The 16,972-nt window shown below is 33.3% G+C and overlaps 6 non-coding genes across 6 annotated transcripts; all 6 read left to right on the forward strand.

Moving 5' to 3' along the window:
- The first annotated feature begins 3,297 nt into the window (after window positions 1-3,297).
- Window positions 3,298-3,379, forward strand: trnas-aga (transfer RNA serine (anticodon AGA)). The gene has a single exon. It is a non-coding gene; the product is annotated as a tRNA-Ser (tRNA).
- A 1,379-nt stretch (window positions 3,380-4,758) lies between these two features.
- On the forward strand, window positions 4,759-4,840 carry trnas-aga (transfer RNA serine (anticodon AGA)). The gene has a single exon. It is a non-coding gene; the product is annotated as a tRNA-Ser (tRNA).
- Window positions 4,841-6,410: 1,570 nt separating this feature from the next.
- Window positions 6,411-6,492, forward strand: trnas-aga (transfer RNA serine (anticodon AGA)). Its single transcript has one exon. It is a non-coding gene; the product is annotated as a tRNA-Ser (tRNA).
- A 1,571-nt stretch (window positions 6,493-8,063) lies between these two features.
- trnas-aga (transfer RNA serine (anticodon AGA)) lies at window positions 8,064-8,145 on the forward strand. The gene has a single exon. It is a non-coding gene; the product is annotated as a tRNA-Ser (tRNA).
- A 5,437-nt stretch (window positions 8,146-13,582) lies between these two features.
- On the forward strand, window positions 13,583-13,664 carry trnas-aga (transfer RNA serine (anticodon AGA)). Its single transcript has one exon. It is a non-coding gene; the product is annotated as a tRNA-Ser (tRNA).
- Window positions 13,665-14,996: 1,332 nt separating this feature from the next.
- On the forward strand, window positions 14,997-15,078 carry trnas-aga (transfer RNA serine (anticodon AGA)). The gene has a single exon. It is a non-coding gene; the product is annotated as a tRNA-Ser (tRNA).
- The last annotated feature ends 1,894 nt before the right edge of the window (window positions 15,079-16,972 follow it).

Below are 16,972 nucleotides of genomic sequence, written 5' to 3' on the forward strand. Positions count from 1 at the left end.
AAATGTGACAAAAAAGTCATACTATAGTATGTCGTCCAAAATGTGACAAAAAAGTCATACTATAGTATGTCGTCCAAAATGTGACAAAAAAGTCATAGGTTAGCATGTCGTCCAAAATGTGACAAAAAAGTCATAGGTTAGTATGTCGTCCAAAATGTGACAAAAAAGTCATAGGTTAGTATGTCGTCCAAAATGTGAATAAAAAGTCATACTATAGTATGTCGTCCAAAATGTGACAAAAAAGTCATACTATAGTATGTGGTCCAAAATGTGACAAAAAAGTTATAGATTAGTATGTGGTCCAAAATGTGACAAAAAAGTCATAGGTTAGTATGTCGTCCAAAATGTGACAAAAAAGTTATAGATTAGTATGTGGTCCAAAATGTGACAAAAAAGTCATAGGTTAGTATGTCGTCCAAAATGTGACAAAAAAGTCATAGGTTAGTATGTCGTCCAAAATCTGACAAAAAAGTCATACTATAGTATGTCGTCCAAAATGTGACAAAAAAGTCATACTATAGTATGTCGTCCAAAATGTGACAAAAAAGTCATACTATAGTATGTCGTCCAAAATGTGACAAAAAAGTCATAGGTTAGTATGTCGTCCAAAATGTGACAAAAAAGTCATACTATAGTATGTCGTCCAAAATGTGACAAAAAAGACATAGGTTAGTATGTGGTCCAAAATGTGACAAAAAAGTCATACTATAGTATGTCGTCCAAAATGTGACAAAAAAGTCATACTATAGTATGTCGTCCAAAATGTGACAAAAAAGTCATACTATAGTATGTCGTCCAAAATGTGACAAAAAAGTCATAGGTTAGCATGTCGTCCAAAATGTGACAAAAAAGTCATAGGTTAGTATGTCGTCCAAAATGTGACAAAAAAGTCATAGGTTAGTATGTCGTCCAAAATGTGAATAAAAAGTCATACTATAGTATGTCGTCCAAAATGTGACAAAAAAGTCATACTATAGTATGTGGTCCAAAATGTGACAAAAAAGTTATAGATTAGTATGTGGTCCAAAATGTGACAAAAAAGTCATAGGTTAGTATGTCGTCCAAAATGTGACAAAAAAGTTATAGATTAGTATGTGGTCCAAAATGTGACAAAAAAGTCATAGGTTAGTATGTCGTCCAAAATGTGACAAAAAAGTCATACTATAGTATGTCGTCCAAAATGTGACAAAAAAGTCATACTATAGTATGTCGTCCAAAATGTGACAAAAAAGTCATACTATAGTATGTGGTCCAAAATTTGACAAAAAAGTCATAGGTTAGTATGTGGTCCAAAATGTGACAAAAAAGTCATACTAAAGTATGTCGTCCAAAATGTGACAAAAAAGTCATAGGTTAGTATGTCGTCCGAAATGTGAATAAAAAGTCATACTATAGTATGTCGTCCAGAATGTGACAAAAAAGTCATAGGTTAGTATGTCGTCCAAAATGTGACAAAAAAGTCATACTATAGTATGTCGTCCAAAATGTGACAAAAAAGACATAGGTTAGTATGTGGTCCAAAATGTGACAAAAAAGTCATACTATAGTATGTCGTCCAAAATGTGACAAAAAAGTCATACTATAGTATGTCGTCCAAAATGTGACAAAAAAGTCATAGGTTAGTATGTCGTCCAAAATGTGACAAAAAAGTCATACTATAGTATGTCGTCCAAAATGTGATTAAGAAGTCATAGGTTAGTAATGTCGTCCAAAATGTGACAAAAAAGTCATACTATAGTATGTCGTCCAAAATGTGACAAAAAAGTCATACTATAGTATGTCGTCCAAAATGTGACAAAAAAGTCATAGGTTAGCATGTCGTCCAAAATGTGACAAAAAAGTCATACTATAGTATGTCGTCCAAAATGTGACAAAAAAGTCATACTATAGTATGTCGTCCAAAATGTGACAGAAAAGTCATACTATAGTATGTCGTCCAAAATGTGACAAAAAAGTCATACTATAGTATGTCGTCCAAAATGTGACAAAAAAGTCATACTATAGTATGTCGTCCAAAATGTGACAAAAAAGTCATAGGTTAGCATGTCGTCCAAAATGTGACAAAAAAGTCATAGGTTAGTATGTCGTCCAAAATGTGACAAAAAAGTCATAGGTTAGTATGTCGTCCAAAATGTGAATAAAAAGTCATACTATAGTATGTCGTCCAAAATGTGACAAAAAAGTCATACTATAGTATGTGGTCCAAAATGTGACAAAAAAGTTATAGATTAGTATGTGGTCCAAAATGTGACAAAAAAGTAATAGGTTAGTATGTCGTCCAAAATGTGACAAAAAAGTTATAGATTAGTATGTGGTCCAAAATGTGACAAAAAAGTCATAGGTTAGTATGTCGTCCAAAATGTGACAAAAAAGTCATACTATAGTATGTCGTCCAAAATGTGACAAAAAAGTCATACTATAGTATGTCGTCCAAAATGTGACAAAAAAGTCATACTATAGTATGTGGTCCACAATTTGACAAAAAAGTCATAGGTTAGTATGTGGTCCAAAATGTGACAAAAAAGTCATACTAAAGTATGTCGTCCAAAATGTGACAAAAAAGTCATAGGTTAGTATGTCGTCCGAAATGTGAATAAAAAGTCATACTATAGTATGTCGTCCAGAATGTGACAAAAAAGTCATAGGTTAGTATGTCGTCCAAAATCTGACAAAAAAGTCATACTATAGTATGTCATCCAAAATGTGACAAAAAATCATACTATAGTATGTCGTCCAAAATGTGACAAAAAAGTCATAGGTTAGCATGTCGTCCAAAATGTGACAAAAAAGTCATAGGTTAGTATGTCGTCCAAAATGTGACAAAAAAGTCATAGGTTAGTATGTCGTCCAAAATGTGACAAAAAAGTCATACTATAGTATGTCGTCCGAAATGTGATTAAAAAGTCATAGGTTAGTATGTCGTCCAAAATGTGACAAAAAAGTCATACTATAGTATGTCGTCGAAAATGTGACAAAAAAGTCATAGGTTAGTATGTGGTCCAAAATGTGACAAAAAAGTCATAGGTTAGTATGTCGTCCAAAATGTGACAAAAAAGTCATACTATAGTATGTCGTCCAAAATGTGACAAAAAAGTCATAGGTTAGTATGTCGTCCAAAATGTGACAAAAAATTCATACTATAGTATGTCGTCCAAAATGTGACAAAAAAGTCATAGTATAGTATGTCGTCCAAAATCAGTCATAAAAGTCATAGTATAGTATGTCGTCCAAAATCAGTCAAAAAAGTCCTAGTATAGTATGTCGTCCAAAATTTGACATTAAATCACTGTCAAATGTGTTGTTGTGGCCGAGTGGTTAAGGCGATGGATTAGAAATCCATTGGGGTCTCCCCGCGCAGGTTCGAATCCTGCCAACAACGATGTCATTATTTAGCAAAGAAAAAAATGGCATAACAAGTCATACTTTAGTATGTCGTCGAAAATGTGACAAAATGTCATACTATTGTATGTCGTCGGAAATGTGATTAAAAAGTCATAGGTTAGTATGTCGTCCGAAATGTGAATAAAAAGTCATACTATAGTATGTCGTCCAAAATGTGACAAAAAAGTCATAGGTTAGCATGTCGTCCAAAATGTGACAAAAAAGTCATAGGTTAGTATGTCGTCCGAAATGTGAATAAAAAGTCATACTATAGTATGTCGTCCAAAATGTGACAAAAAAGTCATAGGTTAGTATGTCGTCCGAAATGTGAATAAAAAGTCATACTATTGTATGTCGTCGAAAATGTGATTAAAAAGTCATAGGTTAGTATGTCGTCCGAAATGTGAATAAAAAGTCATACTATAGTATGTCGTCCAAAATGTGACAAAAAATTCATAGGTTAGTATGTCGTCCAAAATCTGACAAAAAAGTCATAGTATAGTATGTCGTCCAAAATCAGTCATAAAAGTCATACTATAGTATGTCGTCCAAAATTTGACAAAAAAGTCATAGGTTAGCATGTCGTCCAAAATGTGACAAAAAAGTCATAGGTTAGTATGTCGTCCAAAATGTGACAAAAAAGTCAGAGGTTAGTATGTCGTCCAAAATGTGACAAAAAAGTCATACTATAGTATGTCGTCCAAAATGTGATTAAAAAGTCATAGGTTAGTATGTCGTCCGAAATGTGAATAAAAAGTCATACTATAGTATGTCGTCCAAAATGTGACAAAAAAGTCATAGGTTAGTATGTCGTCCAAAATCTGACAAAAAAGTCATACTATAGTATGTCGTCCAAAATGTGACAAAAAAGTCATAGGTTAGCATGTCGTCCAAAATGTGACAAAAAAGTCATAGGTTAGTATGTCGTCCAAAATGTGACAAAAAAGTCATAGGTTAGTATGTCGTCCAAAATGTGACAAAAAAGTCATACTATAGTATGTCGTCGAAAATGTGACAAAAAAGTCATACTATAGTATGTCGTCGAAAATGTGACAAAAAAGTCATAGGTTAGTATGTGGTCCAAATGTGACAAAAAAGTCATAGGTTAGTATGTCGTCCAAAATGTGACAAAAAAGTCATACTATAGTATGTCGTCCAAAATGTGACAAAAAAGTCATAGGTTAGTATGTCGTCCAAAATGTGACAAAAAATTCATACTATAGTATGTCGTCCAAAATGTGACAAAAAAGTCATAGTATAGTATGTCGTCCAAAATCAGTCATAAAAGTCATAGTATAGTATGTCGTCCAAAATCAGTCAAAAAAGTCCTAGTATAGTATGTCGTCCAAAATTTGACATTAAATCACTGTCAAATGTGTTGTTGTGGCCGAGTGGTTAAGGCGATGGATTAGAAATCCATTGGGGTCTCCCCGCGCAGGTTCGAATCCTGCCAACAACGATGTCATTATTTAGCAAAGAAAAAAATGGCATAACAAGTCATACTTTAGTATGTCGTCGAAAATGTGACAAAATGTCATACTATTGTATGTCGTCGGAAATGTGATTAAAAAGTCATAGGTTAGTATGTCGTCCGAAATGTGAATAAAAAGTCATACTATAGTATGTCGTCCAAAATGTGACAAAAAAGTCATAGGTTAGCATGTCGTCCAAAATGTGACAAAAAAGTCATAGGTTAGTATGTCGTCCGAAATGTGAATAAAAAGTCATACTATAGTATGTCGTCCAAAATGTGACAAAAAAGTCATAGGTTAGTATGTCGTCCGAAATGTGAATAAAAAGTCATACTATTGTATGTCGTCGAAAATGTGATTAAAAAGTCATAGGTTAGTATGTCGTCCGAAATGTGAATAAAAAGTCATACTATAGTATGTCGTCCAAAATGTGACAAAAAATTCATAGGTTAGTATGTCGTCCAAAATCTGACAAAAAAGTCATAGTATAGTATGTCGTCCAAAATCAGTCATAAAAGTCATACTATAGTATGTCGTCCAAAATTTGACAAAAAAGTCATAGGTTAGCATGTCGTCCAAAATGTGACAAAAAAGTCATAGGTTAGTATGTCGTCCAAAATGTGACAAAAAAGTCAGAGGTTAGTATGTCGTCCAAAATGTGACAAAAAAGTCATACTATAGTATGTCGTCCAAAATGTGATTAAAAAGTCATAGGTTAGTATGTCGTCCGAAATGTGAATAAAAAGTCATACTATAGTATGTCGTCCAAAATGTGACAAAAAAGTCATAGGTTAGTATGTCGTCCAAAATCTGACAAAAAAGTCATACTATAGTATGTCGTCCAAAATGTGACAAAAAAGTCATAGGTTAGCATGTCGTCCAAAATGTGACAAAAAAGTCATAGGTTAGTATGTCGTCCAAAATGTGACAAAAAAGTCATAGGTTAGTATGTCGTCCAAAATGTGACAAAAAAGTCATACTATAGTATGTCGTCGAAAATGTGACAAAAAAGTCATACTATAGTATGTCGTCGAAAATGTGACAAAAAAGTCATAGGTTAGTATGTGGTCCAAATGTGACAAAAAAGTCATAGGTTAGTATGTCGTCCAAAATGTGACAAAAAAGTCATAGGTTAGTATGTCGTCCAAAATGTGACAAAAAAGTCATACTATAGTATGTCGTCCAAAATGTGACAAAAAAGTCATACTATTGTATGTCGTCCAAAATGTGACAAAAAAGTCATAGGTTAGTATGTCGTCCAAAATGTGACAAAAAAGTCATACTATTGTATGTCGTCCAAAATGTGACAAAAAAGTCATAGGTTAGTATGTCGTCCAAAATGTGACAAAAAAGTCATACTATAGTATGTCGTCCAAAATGTGACAAAAAAGTCATAGGTTAGTATGTCGTCCAAAATCAGTCAAAAAAAGTCATAGTATAGTATGTCGTCCAAAATCAGTCATAAAAGTCATAGTATAGTATGTCGTCCAAAATCAGTCAAAAAAGTCCTAGTATAGTATGTCGTCCAAAATTTGACATTAAATCACTGTCAAATGTGTTGTTGTGGCCGAGTGGTTAAGGCGATGGATTAGAAATCCATTGGGGTCTCCCCGCGCAGGTTCGAATCCTGCCAACAACGATGTCATTATTTAGCAAAGAAAAAAATGGCATAACAAGTCATACTTTAGTATGTCGTCGAAAATGTGACAAAATGTCATACTATTGTATGTCGTCGGAAATGTGATTAAAAAGTCATAGGTTAGTATGTCGTCCGAAATGTGAATAAAAAGTCATACTATAGTATGTCGTCCAAAATGTGACAAAAAAGTCATAGGTTAGCATGTCGTCCAAAATGTGACAAAAAAGTCATACTATAGTATGTCGTCCAAAATGTGACAAAAAAGTCATACTATAGTATGTGGTCCAAAATGTGACAAAAAAGTCATACTATAGTATGTGGTCCAAAATGTGACAAAAAAGTCATACTATAGTATGTCGTCCAAAATGTGACAAAAAAGTCATAGGTTAGTATGTCGTCCAAAATGTGACAAAAAAGTCATAGGTTAGTATGTCGTCCGAAATGTGAATAAAAAGTCATACTATAGTATGTCGTCCAAAATGTGACAAAAAAGTCATAGGTTAGTATGTCGTCCGAAATGTGAATAAAAAGTCATACTATTGTATGTCGTCGAAAATGTGATTAAAAAGTCATAGGTTAGTATGTCGTCCGAAATGTGAATAAAAAGTCATACTATAGTATGTCGTCCAAAATGTGACAAAAAATTCATAGGTTAGTATGTCGTCCAAAATCTGACAAAAAAGTCATAGTATAGTATGTCGTCCAAAATCAGTCATAAAAGTCATACTATAGTATGTCGTCCAAAATTTGACAAAAAAGTCATAGGTTAGCATGTCGTCCAAAATGTGACAAAAAAGTCATAGGTTAGTATGTCGTCCAAAATGTGACAAAAAAGTCAGAGGTTAGTATGTCGTCCAAAATGTGACAAAAAAGTCATACTATAGTATGTCGTCCAAAATGTGATTAAAAAGTCATAGGTTAGTATGTCGTCCGAAATGTGAATAAAAAGTCATACTATAGTATGTCGTCCAAAATGTGACAAAAAAGTCATAGGTTAGTATGTCGTCCAAAATCTGACAAAAAAGTCATACTATAGTATGTCGTCCAAAATGTGACAAAAAAGTCATAGGTTAGCATGTCGTCCAAAATGTGACAAAAAAGTCATAGGTTAGTATGTCGTCCAAAATGTGACAAAAAAGTCATACTATAGTATGTCGTCGAAAATGTGACAAAAAAGTCATAGGTTAGTATGTGGTCCAAAATGTGACAAAAAAGTCATACTATAGTATGTCGTCGAAAATGTGACAAAAAAGTCATAGGTTAGTATGTGGTCCAAAATGTGACAAAAAAGTCATAGGTTAGTATGTGGTCCAAAATGTGACAAAAAAGTCATAGGTTAGTATGTCGTCCAAAATGTGACAAAAAAGTCATAGGTTAGTATGTCGTCCAAAATGTGACAAAAAAGTCATAGGTTAGTATGTCGTCCAAAATCAGTCAAAAAAAGTCATAGTATAGTATGTCGTCCAAAATCAGTCATAAAAGTCATACTATAGTATGTCGTCCAAAATCAGTCAAAAAAGTCCTAGTATAGTATGTCGTCCAAAATTTGACATTAAATCACTGTCAAATGTGTTGTTGTGGCCGAGTGGTTAAGGCGATGGATTAGAAATCCATTGGGGTCTCCCCGCGCAGGTTTGAATCCTGCCAACAACGATGTCATTATTTAGCAAAGAAAAAAATGGCATAACAAGTCATACTTTAGTATGTCGTCGAAAATGTGACAAAATGTCATACTATTGTATGTCGTCGGAAATGTGATTAAAAAGTCATAGGTTAGTATGTCGTCCGAAATGTGAATAAAAAGTCATACTATAGTATGTCGTCCAAAATGTGACAAAAAAGTCATAGGTTAGCATGTCGTCCAAAATGTGACAAAAAAGTCATACTATAGTATGTCGTCCAAAATGTGACAAAAAAGTCATACTATAGTATGTCGTCCAAAATGTGACAAAAAAGTCATAGGTTAGTATGTCGTCCAAAATGTGACAAAAAAGTCATAGGTTAGTATGTCGTCCAAAATCTGACAAAAAAGTCATAATATAGTATGTCGTCCAAAATGTGACAAAAAAGTCATACTATAGTATGTCGTCCAAAATGTGACAAAAAAGTCATACTATAGTATGTCGTCCAAAATGTGACAAAAAAGTCATAGGTTAGTATGTGGTCCAAAATGTGACAAAAAAGTCATACGATAGTATGTCGTCCAAAATGTGACAAAAAAGTCATAGGTTAGCATGTCGTCCAAAATGTGACAAAAAAGTCATAGGTTAGTATGTCGTCCAAAATGTGACAAAAAAGTCATAGGTTAGTATGTCGTCCAAAATGTGACAAAAAAGTCATAGGTTAGTATGTGGTCCGAAATGTGAATAAAAAGTCATACTATAGTATGTCGTCCAAAATGTGACAAAAAAGTCATAGGTTAGCATGTCGTCCAAAATGTGACAAAAAAGTCATAGGTTAGTATGTCGTCCAAAATGTGACAAAAAAGTCATAGGTTAGTATGTCGTCCAAAATGTGACAAAAAAGTCATAGGTTAGTATGTGGTCCGAAATGTGAATAAAAAGTCATACTATAGTATGTCGTCCAAAATGTGACAAAAAAGTCATTGGTTAGTATGTCGTCCAAAATGTGAATAAAAAGTCATACTATAGTATGTCGTCCAAAATGTGACAAAAAATGTCATAGGTTAGTATGTCGTCCAAAATCTGACAAAAAAGTCATACTATAGTATGTCGTCCAAAATGTGACAAAAAAGTCATACTATAGTATGTCGTCCAAAATGTGACAAAAAAGTCATAGGTTAGCATGTCGTCCAAAATGTGACAAAAAAGTCATAGGTTAGTGTGTCGTCCAAAATGTGACAAAAAAGTCATAGGTTAGTATGTCGTCCAAAATGTGACAAAATAGTCATACTATAGTATGTCGTCCAAAATGTGATGAAGAAGTCATAGGTTAGTATGTCGTCCGAAATGTGAATAAAAAGTCATACTATAGTATGTCGTCCAAAATGTGACAAAAAAGTCATACTATAGTATGTGGTCCAAAATGTGACAAAAAAGTTATAGATTAGTATGTGGTCCAAAATGTGACAAAAAAGTCATACTATAGTATGTCGTCCAAAATGTGACAAAAAAGTCATACTATAGTATGTCGTCCAAAATGTGACAAAAAGTCATAGGTTAGCATGTCGTCCAAAATGTGACAAAAAAGTCATAGGTTAGTGTGTCGTCCAAAATGTGACAAAAAAGTCATAGGTTAGTATGTCGTCCAAAATGTGACAAAAAAGTCATACTATAGTATGTCGTCCAAAATGTGATTAAGAAGTCATAGGTTAGTATGTCGTCCGAAATGTGAATAAAAAGTCATACTATAGTATGTCGTCCAGAATGTGACAAAAAAGTCATAGGTTAGTATGTCGTCCAAAATCTGACAAAAAAGTCATACTATAGTATGTCATCCAAAATGTGACAAAAAAGTCATACTATAGTATGTCGTCCAAAATGTGACAAAAAAGTCATAGGTTAGCATGTCGTCCAAAATGTGACAAAAAAGTCATAGGTTAGTATGTCGTCCAAAATGTGACAAAAAAGTCATACTATAGTATGTCGTCCGAAATGTGATTAAAAAGTCATAGGTTAGTATGTCGTCGAAAATGTGACAAAAAAGTCATACTATAGTATGTCGTCGAAAATGTGACAAAAAAGTCATAGGTTAGTATGTGGTCCAAAATGTGACAAAAAAGTCATAGGTTAGTATGTGGTCCAAAATGTGACAAAAAAAGTCATAGGTTAGTATGTCGTCCAAAATGTGACAAAAAAGTCATACTTTAGTATGTCGTCCAAAATGTGACAAAAAAGTCATACTATAGTATGTCGTCCAAAATGTGACAAAAAAGTCATAGGTTAGTATGTCGTCCAAAATGTGACAAAAAAGTCATACTATAGTATGTCGTCCAAAATGTGACAAAAAAGTCATAGGTTAGTATGTCGTCCAAAATCAGTCATAAAAGTCATAGTATAGTATGTCGTCCAAAATCAGTCAAAAAAGTCCTAGTATAGTATGTCGTCCAAAATGTGACAAAAAAGTCATAGGTTAGTATGTGGTCCAAAATGTGACAAAAAAGTCATACTATAGTATGTCGTCGAAAATGTGACAAAAAAGTCATACTATAGTATGTCGTCCAAAATGTGACAAAAAAGTCATACTATAGTATGTGGTCCAAAATGTGACAAAAAAGTCATACTATAGTATGTGGTCCAAAATGTGACAAAAAAGTCATACTATAGTATGTCGTCCAAAATGTGACAAAAAAGTCATAGGTTAGTATGTCGTCCGAAATGTGAATAAAAAGTCATACTATAGTATGTCGTCCAAAATGTGACAAAAAAGTCATAGGTTAGTATGTCGTCCAAAATGTGACAAAAAAGTCATACTATTGTATGTCGTCGAAAATGTGATTAAAAAGTCATAGGTTAGTATGTCGTCCGAAATGTGAATAAAAAGTCATACTATAGTATGTCGTCCAAAATGTGACAAAAAAGTCATAGGTTAGTATGTCGTCCAAAATCTGACAAAAAAGTCATAGTATAGTATGTCGTCCAAAATCTGACAAAAAAGTCATAGTATAGTATGTCGTCCAAAATCAGTCATAAAAGTCAAACTATAGTATGTCGTCCAAAATTTGACAAAAAAGTCATAGGTTAGCATGTCGTCCAAAATGTGACAAAAAAGTCATAGGTTAGTATGTCGTCCAAAATGTGACAAAAAAGTATGTCGTCCAAAATGTGACAAAAAAGTCATACTATAGTATGTCGTCCAAAATGTGATTAAAAAGTCATAGGTTAGTATGTCGTCCGAAATGTGAATAAAAAGTCATACTATAGTATGTCGTCCAAAATGTGACAAAAAAGTCATAGGTTAGTATGTCGTCCAAAATGTGACAAAAAAGTCATACTATAGTATGTCGTCCAAAATGTGACAAAAAAGTCATACTATAGTATGTCGTCCAAAATGTGACAAAAAAGTCATAGGTTAGCATGTCGTCCAAAATGTGACAAAAAAGTCATAGGTTAGTATGTCGTCCAAAATGTGACAAAAAAGTCATAGGTTAGTATGTCGTCCAAAATCTGACAAAAAAGTCATAATATAGTATGTCGTCCAAAATGTGACAAAAAAGTCATACTATAGTATGTCGTCCAAAATGTGACAAAAAAGTCATACTATAGTATGTCGTCCAAAATGTGACAAAAAAGTCATAGGTTAGTATGTGGTCCAAAATGTGACAAAAAAGTCATACTATAGTATGTCGTCCAAAATGTGACAAAAAAGACATAGGTTAGTATGTGGTCCAAAATGTGACAAAAAAGTCATACTATAGTATGTGGTCCAAAATGTGACAAAAAAGTCATACTATAGTATGTCGTCCAAAATGTGACAAAAAAGACATAGGTTAGTATGTGGTCCAAAATGTGACAAAAAAGTCATACTATAGTATGTGGTCCAAAATGTGACAAAAAAGTCATACTATAGTATGTCGTCCAAAATGTGACAAAAAAGTCATAGGTTAGTATGTCGTCCGAAATGTGAATAAAAAGTCATACTATAGTATGTCGTCCAAAATGTGACAAAAAAGTCATAGGTTAGTATGTCGTCCAAAATGTGACAAAAAAGTCATACTATTGTATGTCGTCGAAAGTGTGATTAAAAAGTCATAGGTTAGTATGTGGTCCGAAATGTGAATAAAAAGTCATACTATAGTATGTCGTCCAAAATGTGACAAAAAAGTCATAGGTTAGTATGTCGTCCAAAATGTGAATAAAAAGTCATACTATAGTATGTCGTCCAAAATGTGACAAAAAATGTCATAGGTTAGTATGTCGTCCAAAATCTGACAAAAAAGTCATACTATAGTATGTCGTCCAAAATGTGACAAAAAAGTCATAGGTTAGCATGTCGTCCAAAATGTGACAAAAAAGTCATAGGTTAGTGTGTCGTCCAAAATGTGACAAAAAAGTCATAGGTTAGTATGTCGTCCAAAATCTGACAAAAAAGTCATAATATAGTATGTTGTCCGAAATGTGAATAAAAAGTCATACTAAAGTATGTCGTCCAAAATGTGACAAAAAAGTCATACTATAGTATGTCGTCCAAAATGTGACAAAAAAGTCATACTATAGAATGTCGTCCAAAATGTGACAAAAAAGTCATAGGTTAGCATGTCGTCCAAAATGTGACAAAAAAGTCATACTATAGTATGTCGTCCAAAATGTGACAAAAAAGTCATAGGTTAGTATGTCGTCCAAAATGTGACAAAAAAGTCATAGGTTAGTATGTCGTCCAAAATGTGACAAAAAAGTCATAGGTTAGTATGTCGTCCAAAATGTGACAAAAAAGTCATAGGTTAGTATGTGGTCCAAAATGTGACAAAAAAGTCATAGGTTAGTATGTGGTCCAAAATGTGACAAAAAAGTCATAGGTTAGTATGTCGTCCAAAATGTGACAAAAAAGTCATAGGTTAGTATGTCGTCCAAAATGTGACAAAAAAGTCATAGGTTAGTATGTCGTCCAAAATGTGACAAAAAAGTCATACTATAGTATGTCGTCCAAAATGTGACAAAAAAGTCATACTATAGTATGTCGTCCAAAATGTGACAAAAAGTCATAGGTTAGTATGTCGTCCAAAATGTGACAAAAAAGTCATAGGTTAGTATGTCGTCCGAAATGTGAATAAAAAGTCATACTATAGTATGTCGTCCAAAATGTGACAAAAAAGTCATACTATAGTATGTCGTCCAAAATGTGACAAAAAAGTCATAGGTTAGTGTGTCGTCCAAAATGTGACAAAAAAGTCATACTATAGTATGTCGTCCAAAATGTGACAAAAAAGTCATACTATAGTATGTCGTCCAAAATGTGACAAAAAAGTCATAGGTTAGTATGTCGTCCAAAATCAGTCAAAAAAAGTCATAGTATAGTATGTCGTCCAAAATCAGTCATAAAAGTCATAGTATAGTATGTCGTCCAAAATCAGTCAAAAAAGTCCTAGTATAGTATGTCGTCCAAAATTTGACATTAAATCACTGTCAAATGTGTTGTTGTGGCCGAGTGGTTAAGGCGATGGATTAGAAATCCATTGGGGTCTCCCCGCGCAGGTTCGAATCCTGCCAACAACGATGTCATTATTTAGCAAAGAAAAAAATGGCATAACAAGTCATACTTTAGTATGTCGTCGAAAATGTGACAAAATGTCATACTATTGTATGTCGTCGGAAATGTGATTAAAAAGTCATAGGTTAGTATGTCGTCCGAAATGTGAATAAAAAGTCATACTATAGTATGTCGTCCAAAATGTGACAAAAAAGTCATAGGTTAGCATGTCGTCCAAAATGTGACAAAAAAGTCATACTATAGTATGTCGTCCAAAATGTGACAAAAAAGTCATACTATAGTATGTGGTCCAAAATGTGACAAAAAAGTCATACTATAGTATGTGGTCCAAAATGTGACAAAAAAGTCATACTATAGTGTGTCGTCCAAAATGTGACAAAAAAGTCATAGGTTAGTATGTCGTCCGAAATGTGAATAAAAAGTCATACTATAGTATGTCGTCCAAAATGTGACAAAAAAGTCATAGGTTAGTATGTCGTCCAAAATGTGACAAAAAAGTCATACTATTGTATGTCGTTGAAAATGTGATTAAAAAGTCATAGGTTAGTATGTCGTCCGAAATGTGAATAAAAAGTCATACTATAGTATGTCGTCCAAAATGTGACAAAAAAGTCATAGGTTAGCATGTCGTCCAAAATGTGACAAAAAAGTCATAGGTTAGTATGTCGTCCAAAATGTGACAAAAAAGTATGTCGTCCAAAATGTGACAAAAAAGTCATACTATAGTATGTCGTCCAAAATGTGATTAAAAAGTCATAGGTTAGTATGTCGTCCGAAATGTGAATAAAAAGTCATACTATAGTATGTCGTCCAAAATGTGACAAAAAAGTCATACTATAGTATGTGGTCCAAAATGTGACAAAAAAGTCATACTATAGTATGTGGTCCAAAATGTGACAAAAAAGTCATAGGTTAGTATGTCGTCCAAAATGTGACAAAAAAGTCATAGGTTAGTATGTCGTCCGAAATGTGACAAAAAAGTCATACAATAGTATGTCGTCCAAAATGTGACAAAAAAGTCATACTATAGTATGTCGTCCAAAATGTGACAAAAAAGTCATACTATAGTATGTCGTCCAAAATGTGACAAAAAAGTCATAGGTTAGTGTGTCGTCCAAAATGTGACAAAAAAGTCATACTATAGTATGTCGTCCAAAATGTGACAAAAAAGTCATACTATAGTATGTCGTCCAAAATGTGACAAAAAAGTCATAGGTTAGTATGTCGTCCAAAATCAGTCAAAAAAAGTCATAGTATAGTATGTCGTCCAAAATCAGTCAAAAAAGTCCTAGTATAGTATGTCGTCCAAAATTTGACATTAAATCACTGTCAAATGTGTTGTTGTGGCCGAGTGGTTAAGGCGATGGATTAGAAATCCATTGGGGTCTCCCCGCGCAGGTTCGAATCCTGCCAACAACGATGTCATTATTTAGCAAAGAAAAAATGGCATAACAAGTCATACTTTAGTATGTCGTCGAAAATGTGACAAAATGTCATACTATTGTATGTCGTCGGAAATGTGATTAAAAAGTCATAGGTTAGTATGTCGTCCGAAATGTGAATAAAAAGTCATACTATAGTATGTCGTCCAAAATGTGACAAAAAAGTCATAGGTTAGCATGTCGTCCAAAATGTGACAAAAAAGTCATACTATAGTATGTCGTCCAAAATGTGACAAAAAAGTCATACTATAGTATGTGGTCCAAAATGTGACAAAAAAGTCATACTATAGTATGTGGTCCAAAATGTGACAAAAAAGTCATACTATAGTATGTCGTCCAAAATGTGACAAAAAAGTCATAGGTTAGTATGTCGTCCGAAATGTGAATAAAAAGTCATACTATAGTATGTCGTCCAAAATGTGACAAAAAAGTCATAGGTTAGTATGTCGTCCAAAATGTGACAAAAAAGTCATACTATTGTATGTCGTCGAAAATGTGATTAAAAAGTCATAGGTTAGTATGTCTACGAAATGTGAATAAAAAGTCATACTATAGTATGTCGTCCAAAATGTGACAAAAAAGTCATAGGTTAGTATGTCGTCCAAAATCTGACAAAAAAGTCATAGTATAGTATGTCGTCCAAAATCAGTCATAAAAGTCATACTATAGTATGTCGTCCAAAATTTGACAAAAAAGTCATAGGTTAGCATGTCGTCCAAAATGTGACAAAAAAGTCATAGGTTAGTATGTCGTCCAAAATGTGACAAAAAAGTATGTCGTCCAAAATGTGACAAAAAAGTCATACTATAGTATGTCGTCCAAAATGTGATTAAAAAGTCATAGGTTAGTATGTCGTCCGAAATGTGAATAAAAAGTCATACTATAGTATGTCGTCCAAAATGTGACAAAAAAGTCATACTATAGTATGTGGTCCAAAATGTGACAAAAAAGTCATACTATAGTATGTGGTCCAAAATGTGACAAAAAAGTCATACGATAGTATGTCGTCCAAAATGTGATTAAAAAGTCATAGGTTAGTATGTCGTCCGAAATGTGAATAAAAAGTCATACTATAGTATGTCGTCCAAAATGTGACAAAAAAGTCATAGGTTAGTATGTCGTCCAAAATGTGACAAAAAAGTCATACTATTGAATGTCGTCGAAAATGTGATTAAAAAGTCATAGGTTAGTATGTCGTCCGAAATGTGAATAAAAAGTCATACTATAGTATGTCGTCCAAAATGTGACAAAAAAGTCATAGGTTAGTATGTCGTCCAAAATCTGACAAAAAAGTCATAGTATAGTATGTCGTCCAAAATCAGTCATAAAAGTCATACTATAGTATGTCGTCCAAAATTTGACAAAAAAGTCATAGGTTAGCATGTCGTCCAAAATGTGACAAAAAAGTCATAGGTTAGTATGTCGTCCAAAATGTGACAAAAAAGTATGTCGTCCAAAATGTGATTAAAAAGTCATAGGTTAGTATGTCGTCCGAAATGTGAATAAAAAGTCATACTATAGTATGTCGTCCAAAATGTGACAAAAAAGTCATAGGTTAGTATGTCGTCCAAAATGTGACAAAAAAGTCATAGGTTAATATGTCGTCCAAAATGTGACAAAAAAGTCATACTATAGTATGTCGTCCAAAATGTGACAAAAAAGTCATACTATAGTATGTCGTCCAAAATGTGACAAAAAAGTCATAGGTTAGCATGTCGTCCAAAATGTGACAAAAAAGTCATAGGTTAGTATGTCGTCCAAAATGTGACAAAAAAGTCATAGGTTAGCATGTCGTCCAAAATGTGACAAAAAAGTCATAGGTTAGTATGTCGTCCAAAATCTGACAAAAAAGTCATAATATAGTATGTCGT

This window comes from Solea solea, chromosome 19, assembly GCF_958295425.1.
Source record: "Solea solea chromosome 19, fSolSol10.1, whole genome shotgun sequence".
NCBI classification, from domain to species: Eukaryota; Metazoa; Chordata; class Actinopteri; order Pleuronectiformes; family Soleidae; genus Solea; species Solea solea.